Source organism: Malaya genurostris, unplaced genomic scaffold, assembly GCF_030247185.1.
Source record: "Malaya genurostris strain Urasoe2022 unplaced genomic scaffold, Malgen_1.1 HiC_scaffold_12, whole genome shotgun sequence".
Taxonomy (NCBI): domain Eukaryota; kingdom Metazoa; phylum Arthropoda; class Insecta; order Diptera; family Culicidae; genus Malaya; species Malaya genurostris.
In genome coordinates, this window is record NW_026682610.1 from 99,164 (window position 1) to 107,959 (window position 8,796).

Genomic DNA, 8,796 nt, shown 5'->3' on the forward strand with positions numbered 1-8,796 from the left:
TCATCTTCCCCAACAAGAAAAGTTTGTTCTGTTGTGTCGGGTGAATATTCAAGTATGAGTATTTTTTTTAAAACGAACTGTTCAGTATGCTTAGTATGCTGCTTAAGCATAATTTTTTTACGAACTTTCGATTAATTGGACTAAATACAAATTATAAATATATTCTACTCTACCGAACCCATTCTATAAGTGAAACTCTTCAACATTGTGTTAAGTTTATCAATGCAAAATTCTGGTTAGTGGTCGTTCAAAAGTTATAGTCGAAAACGTAAATTTTGTTCTCATATGAGAGATATTTTTCCATTTTAAAAATTTTTGTATGAAGGCACCCAAAAAGGCACTTCTAGATGATTATTTCAGGATTATTTTATGAGGAAACGCGCGGTGGTTTGATGATGCTCCTGGAAAATGTTATTCATGATGCTTTTACTTACCCTGAACAAGTAAAACGAAGATTTGTTAAGGTAATAGATGTTGTATACGCTAAAGGTAAAATCTAAATTTTTTAAAATACTGTAGTATGATTTTAAAACGCATTTTTTCGCAGATTTCGCATCAAGCTGATAGTTGCATTCTGTTCCTCGTCGTATTTCTGGATTAATTGAAAAGGAAACGCGCGATGTTTTGAAGATGATCCAGGAAAATGTTATTCGTTATGCTGTTACTTACCCTGAACAAACAACACGAAAATCTGTACGCTAAAGGTAAAATCTAAATTTTTTAAAATACTGTAGTATGATTTTAAAACGCATTTTTTTCGCAGATTTCGCGTGAAACTGATAGTTAGTTGCATTCTGTTCGTCGTCTCCGGATTAATTAATAAGAAAACGCCTGGTGTTTTGAATGTGATCCTGAAAATGTTTACCAAGAAGGAAGAACTGTTGTATAAAAATTATAACATTTATTGGCTTATTGTATCAACAGCAGTCTGGATTTACTGATATTGATGGGACCTTTCGAAGACGCAGTAAGAAGTTGTAATTTTGATTTTACATTTTTACCTTTCTCATATAGAAAGGCTATGCAATCACCGTGAAAACCTTATAACCGAGGTCCGCAGGGCCGAATGTGATCATTCGATTTCTAATATTACACTTAATTTTACATTTTAAAAATTTTTGTATGAAGGCACCCAAAAAGGCACTTCTAGATGTGCGATCATTCGATTTGTTATATTATTAGCTAACTCTGACGAAATTTTGAACGAAATTTATCGGGTCGTTCAAAAGTTATAGTCGAAAACGTAAATGTTGTTCTCATATGAGAGATATTTTTACATTTTAAAAATTTTTGTATGAAGGCACCCAAAAAGGCACTTCTAGATGTGCGATCATTCGATTTGTTATATTATTAGCTAACTCTGACGAAATTTTGAACGAAATTTATCGGGTCGTTCAAAAGTTATAGTCGAAAACGTAAATGTTGTTCTCATATGAGAGATATTTTTACATTTTAAAAATTTTTGTATGAAGGCACCCAAAAAGGCACTTCTAGATGTGCGATCATTCGATTTGTTATATTATTAGCTAACTCTGACGAAATTTTGAACGAAATTTATCGGGTCGTTCAAAAGTTATAGTCGTAAACGTAAATTTTGTTCTCATATGAGAGATATTTTTCCGTTTTAAAAATTTTTGTATGAAGGCATCCAAAAAGGCACTTCTAGATGTGCGATCATTCGATTTGTTATATTATTTGCTAACTCTGACGAAATTTTGAACGAAATTTATCGGGTCGTTCAAAAGTTATAGTCGTAAACGTAAATTTTGTTCTCATATGAGAGATATTTTTCCGTTTTAAAAATTTTTGTATGAAGGCATCCAAAAAGGCACTTCTAGATGTGCGATCATTCGATTTGTTATATTATTAGCTAACTCTGACGAAATTTTGAACGAAATTTATCGGGTCGTTCAAAAGTTATAGTCGTAAACGTAAATTTTGTTCTCATATGAGAGATATTTTTCCGTTTTAAAAATTTTTGTATGAAGGCATCCAAAAAGGCACTTCTAGATGTGCGATCATTCGATTTGTTATATTATTTGCTAACTCTGACGAAATTTTGAACGAAATTTATCGGGTCGTTCAAAAGTTATAGTCGTAAACGTAAATTTTGTTCTCATATGAGAGATATTTTTCCGTTTTAAAAATTTTTGTATGAAGGCACCCAAAAAGGCACTTCTAGATGTGCGATCATTCGATTTGTTATATTATTAGCTAACTCTGACGAAATTTTGAACGAAATTTATCGGGTCGTTCAAAAGTTATAGTCGTAAACGTAAATTTTGTTCTCATATGAGAGATATTTTTACATTTTAAAAATTTTTGTATGAAGGCACCCAAAAAGGCACTTCTAGATGTGCGATCATTCGATTTGTTATATTATTAGCTTACTCTGACGAAATTTTGAACGAAATTTATCGGATCGTTCAAAAGTTATAGTCGAAAACGTAAATGTTGTTCTCATATGAGAGATATTTTTACATTTTAAAAATTTTTGTATGAAGGCATCCAAAAAGGCACTTCTAGATGTGCGATCATTCGATTTGTTATATTATTAGCTTACTCTGACGAAATTTTGAACGAAATTTATCGGATCGTTCAAAAGTTATAGTCGAAAACGTAAATGTTGTTCTCATATGAGAGATATTTTTACATTTTAAAAATTTTTGTATGAAGGCACCCAAAAAGGCACTTCTAGATGTGCGATCATTCGATTTGTTATATTATTAGCTAACTCTGACGAAATTTTGAACGAAATTTATCGGGTCGTTCAAAAGTTATAGTCGAAAACGTAAATGTTGTTCTCATATGAGAGATATTTTTACATTTTAAAAATTTTTGTATGAAGGCACCCAAAAAGGCACTTCTAGATGTGCGATCATTCGATTTGTTATATTATTAGCTAACTCTGACGAAATTTTGAACGAAATTTATCGGGTCGTTCAAAAGTTATAGTCGTAAACGTAAATTTTGTTCTCATATGAGAGATATTTTTCCGTTTTAAAAATTTTTGTATGAAGGCATCCAAAAAGGCACTTCTAGATGTGCGATCATTCGATTTGTTATATTATTTGCTAACTCTGACGAAATTTTGAACGAAATTTATCGGGTCGTTCAAAAGTTATAGTCGTAAACGTAAATTTTGTTCTCATATGAGAGATATTTTTCCGTTTTAAAAATTTTTGTATGAAGGCATCCAAAAAGGCACTTCTAGATGTGCGATCATTCGATTTGTTATATTATTAGCTAACTCTGACGAAATTTTGAACGAAATTTATCGGGTCGTTCAAAAGTTATAGTCGAAAACGTAAATGTTGTTCTCATATGAGAGATATTTTTACATTTTAAAAATTTTTGTATGAAGGCACCCAAAAAGGCACTTCTAGATGTGCGATCATTCGATTTGTTATATTATTAGCTAACTCTGACGAAATTTTGAACGAAATTTATCGGGTCGTTCAAAAGTTATAGTCGTAAACGTAAATTTTGTTCTCATATGAGAGATATTTTTCCGTTTTAAAAATTTTTGTATGAAGGCATCCAAAAAGGCACTTCTAGATGTGCGATCATTCGATTTGTTATATTATTTGCTAACTCTGACGAAATTTTGAACGAAATTTATCGGGTCGTTCAAAAGTTATAGTCGTAAACGTAAATTTTGTTCTCATATGAGAGATATTTTTCCGTTTTAAAAATTTTTGTATGAAGGCATCCAAAAAGGCACTTCTAGATGTGCGATCATTCGATTTGTTATATTATTAGCTAACTCTGACGAAATTTTGAACGAAATTTATCGGGTCGTTCAAAAGTTATAGTCGTAAACGTAAATTTTGTTCTCATATGAGAGATATTTTTCCGTTTTAAAAATTTTTGTATGAAGGCATCCAAAAAGGCACTTCTAGATGTGCGATCATTCGATTTGTTATATTATTTGCTAACTCTGACGAAATTTTGAACGAAATTTATCGGGTCGTTCAAAAGTTATAGTCGTAAACGTAAATGTTGTTCTCATATGAGAGATATTTTTCCGTTTTAAAAATTTTTGTATGAAGGCACCCAAAAAGGCACTTCTAGATGTGCGATCATTCGATTTGTTATATTATTAGCTAACTCTGACGAAATTTTGAACGAAATTTATCGGGTCGTTCAAAAGTTATAGTCGTAAACGTAAATTTTGTTCTCATATGAGAGATATTTTTACATTTTAAAAATTTTTGTATGAAGGCACCCAAAAAGGCACTTCTAGATGTGCGATCATTCGATTTGTTATATTATTAGCTTACTCTGACGAAATTTTGAACGAAATTTATCGGATCGTTCAAAAGTTATAGTCGAAAACGTAAATGTTGTTCTCATATGAGAGATATTTTTACATTTTAAAAATTTTTGTATGAAGGCATCCAAAAAGGCACTTCTAGATGTGCGATCATTCGATTTGTTATATTATTAGCTTACTCTGACGAAATTTTGAACGAAATTTATCGGATCGTTCAAAAGTTATAGTCGAAAACGTAAATGTTGTTCTCATATGAGAGATATTTTTACATTTTAAAAATTTTTGTATGAAGGCACCCAAAAAGGCACTTCTAGATGTGCGATCATTCGATTTGTTATATTATTAGCTAACTCTGACGAAATTTTGAACGAAATTTATCGGGTCGTTCAAAAGTTATAGTCGAAAACGTAAATGTTGTTCTCATATGAGAGATATTTTTACATTTTAAAAATTTTTGTATGAAGGCACCCAAAAAGGCACTTCTAGATGTGCGATCATTCGATTTGTTATATTATTAGCTAACTCTGACGAAATTTTGAACGAAATTTATCGGGTCGTTCAAAAGTTATAGTCGTAAACGTAAATTTTGTTCTCATATGAGAGATATTTTTCCGTTTTAAAATTTTTTGTATGAAGGCATCCAAAAAGGCACTTCTAGATGTGCGATCATTCGATTTGTTATATTATTTGCTAACTCTGACGAAATTTTGAACGAAATTTATCGGGTCGTTCAAAAGTTATAGTCGTAAACGTAAATTTTGTTCTCATATGAGAGATATTTTTCCGTTTTAAAAATTTTTGTATGAAGGCACCCAAAAAGGCACTTCTAGATGTGCGATCATTCGATTTGTTATATTATTAGCTAACTCTGACGAAATTTTGAACGAAATTTATCGGGTCGTTCAAAAGTTATAGTCGAAAACGTAAATGTTGTTCTCATATGAGAGATATTTTTACATTTTAAAAATTTTTGTATGAAGGCACCCAAAAAGGCACTTCTAGATGTGCGATCATTCGATTTGTTATATTATTAGCTAACTCTGACGAAATTTTGAACGAAATTTATCGGGTCGTTCAAAAGTTATAGTCGAAAACGTAAATGTTGTTCTCATATGAGAGATATTTTTACATTTTAAAAATTTTTGTATGAAGGCACCCAAAAAGGCACTTCTAGATTTGCGATCATTCGATTTGTTATATTATTAGCTTACTCTGACGAAATTTTGAACGAAATTTATCGGATCGTTCAAAAGTTATAGTCGAAAACGTAAATGTTGTTCTCATATGAGAGATATTTTTACATTTTAAAAATTTTTGTATGAAGGCATCCAAAAAGGCACTTCTAGATGTGCGATCATTCGATTTGTTATATTATTAGCTTACTCTGACGAAATTTTGAACGAAATTTATCGGATCGTTCAAAAGTTATAGTCGAAAACGTAAATGTTGTTCTCATATGAGAGATATTTTTACATTTTAAAAATTTTTGTATGAAGGCACCCAAAAAGGCACTTCTAGATTTGCGATCATTCGATTTGTTATATTATTAGCTTACTCTGACGAAATTTTGAACGAAATTTATCGGATCGTTCAAAAGTTATAGTCGAAAACGTAAATGTTGTTCTCATATGAGAGATATTTTTACATTTTAAAAATTTTTGTATGAAGGCATCCAAAAAGGCACTTCTAGATGTGCGATCATTCGATTTGTTATATTATTAGCTTACTCTGACGAAATTTTGAACGAAATTTATCGGATCGTTCAAAAGTTATAGTCGAAAACGTAAATGTTGTTCTCATATGAGAGATATTTTTACATTTTAAAAATTTTTGTATGAAGGCACCCAAAAAGGCACTTCTAGATTTGCGATCATTCGATTTGTTATATTATTTGCTAACTCTGACGAAATTTTGAACGAAATTTATCGGGTCGTTCAAAAGTTATAGTCGTAAACGTAAATTTTGTTCTCATATGAGAGATATTTTTCCGTTTTAAAAATTTTTGTATGAAGGCATCCAAAAAGGCACTTCTAGATGTGCGATCATTCGATTTGTTATATTATTAGCTAACTCTGACGAAATTTTGAACGAATTTTATCGGGTCGTTCAAAAGTTATAGTCGAAAACGTAAATGTTGTTCTCATATGAGAGATATTTTTACATTTTAAAAATTTTTGTATGAAGGCACCCAAAAAGGCACTTCTAGATTTGCGATCATTCGATTTGTTATATTATTAGCTTACTCTGACGAAATTTTGAACGAAATTTATCGGATCGTTCAAAAGTTATAGTCGAAAACGTAAATGTTGTTCTCATATGAGAGATATTTTTACATTTTAAAAATTTTTGTATGAAGGCATCCAAAAAGGCACTTCTAGATGTGCGATCATTCGATTTGTTATATTATTAGCTTACTCTGACGAAATTTTGAACGAAATTTATCGGATCGTTCAAAAGTTATAGTCGAAAACGTAAATGTTGTTCTCATATGAGAGATATTTTTACATTTTAAAAATTTTTGTATGAAGGCACCCAAAAAGGCACTTCTAGATGTGCGATCATTCGATTTGTTATATTATTAGCTAACTCTGACGAAATTTTGAACGAAATTTATCGGGTCGTTCAAAAGTTATAGTCGAAAACGTAAATGTTGTTCTCATATGAGAGATATTTTTACATTTTAAAAATTTTTGTATGAAGGCACCCAAAAAGGCACTTCTAGATGTGCGATCATTCGATTTGTTATATTATTAGCTAACTCTGACGAAATTTTGAACGAAATTTATCGGGTCGTTCAAAAGTTATAGTCGTAAACGTAAATTTTGTTCTCATATGAGAGATATTTTTACATTTTAAAAATTTTTGTATGAAGGCACCCAAAAAGGCACTTCTAGATTTGCGATCATTCGATTTGTTATATTATTAGCTTACTCTGACGAAATTTTGAACGAAATTTATCGGATCGTTCAAAAGTTATAGTCGAAAACGTAAATGTTGTTCTCATATGAGAGATATTTTTACATTTTAAAAATTTTTGTATGAAGGCATCCAAAAAGGCACTTCTAGATGTGCGATCATTCGATTTGTTATATTATTAGCTTACTCTGACGAAATTTTGAACGAAATTTATCGGATCGTTCAAAAGTTATAGTCGAAAACGTAAATGTTGTTCTCATATGAGAGATATTTTTACATTTTAAAAATTTTTGTATGAAGGCACCCAAAAAGGCACTTCTAGATTTGCGATCATTCGATTTGTTATATTATTAGCTTACTCTGACGAAATTTTGAACGAAATTTATCGGATCGTTCAAAAGTTATAGTCGAAAACGTAAATGTTGTTCTCATATGAGAGATATTTTTACATTTTAAAAATTTTTGTATGAAGGCATCCAAAAAGGCACTTCTAGATGTGCGATCATTCGATTTGTTATATTATTAGCTTACTCTGACGAAATTTTGAACGAAATTTATCGGATCGTTCAAAAGTTATAGTCGAAAACGTAAATGTTGTTCTCATATGAGAGATATTTTTACATTTTAAAAATTTTTGTATGAAGGCATCCAAAAAGGCACTTCTAGATGTGCGATCATTCGATTTGTTATATTATTAGCTTACTCTGACGAAATTTTGAACGAAATTTATCGGATCGTTCAAAAGTTATAGTCGAAAACGTAAATGTTGTTCTCATATGAGAGATATTTTTACATTTTAAAAATTTTTGTATGAAGGCACCCAAAAAGGCACTTCTAGATGTGCGATCATTCGATTTGTTATATTATTAGCTAACTCTGACGAAATTTTGAACGAAATTTATCGGGTCGTTCAAAAGTTATAGTCGAAAACGTAAATGTTGTTCTCATATGAGAGATATTTTTACATTTTAAAAATTTTTGTATGAAGGCACCCAAAAAGGCACTTCTAGATGTGCGATCATTCGATTTGTTATATTATTAGCTAACTCTGACGAAATTTTGAACGAAATTTATCGGGTCGTTCAAAAGTTATAGTCGTAAACGTAAATTTTGTTCTCATATGAGAGATATTTTTCCGTTTTAAAAATTTTTGTATGAAGGCATCCAAAAAGGCACTTCTAGATGTGCGATCATTCGATTTGTTATATTATTTGCTAACTCTGACGAAATTTTGAACGAAATTTATCGGGTCGTTCAAAAGTTATAGTCGTAAACGTAAATTTTGTTCTCATATGAGAGATATTTTTCCGTTTTAAAAATTTTTGTATGAAGGCACCCAAAAAGGCACTTCTAGATGTGCGATCATTCGATTTGTTATATTATTAGCTAACTCTGACGAAATTTTGAACGAAATTTATCGGGTCGTTCAAAAGTTATAGTCGAAAACGTAAATGTTGTTCTCATATGAGAGATATTTTTACATTTTAAAAATTTTTGTATGAAGGCACCCAAAAAGGCACTTCTAGATGTGCGATCATTCGATTTGTTATATTATTAGCTAACTCTGACGAAATTTTGAACGAAATTTATCGGGTCGTTCAAAA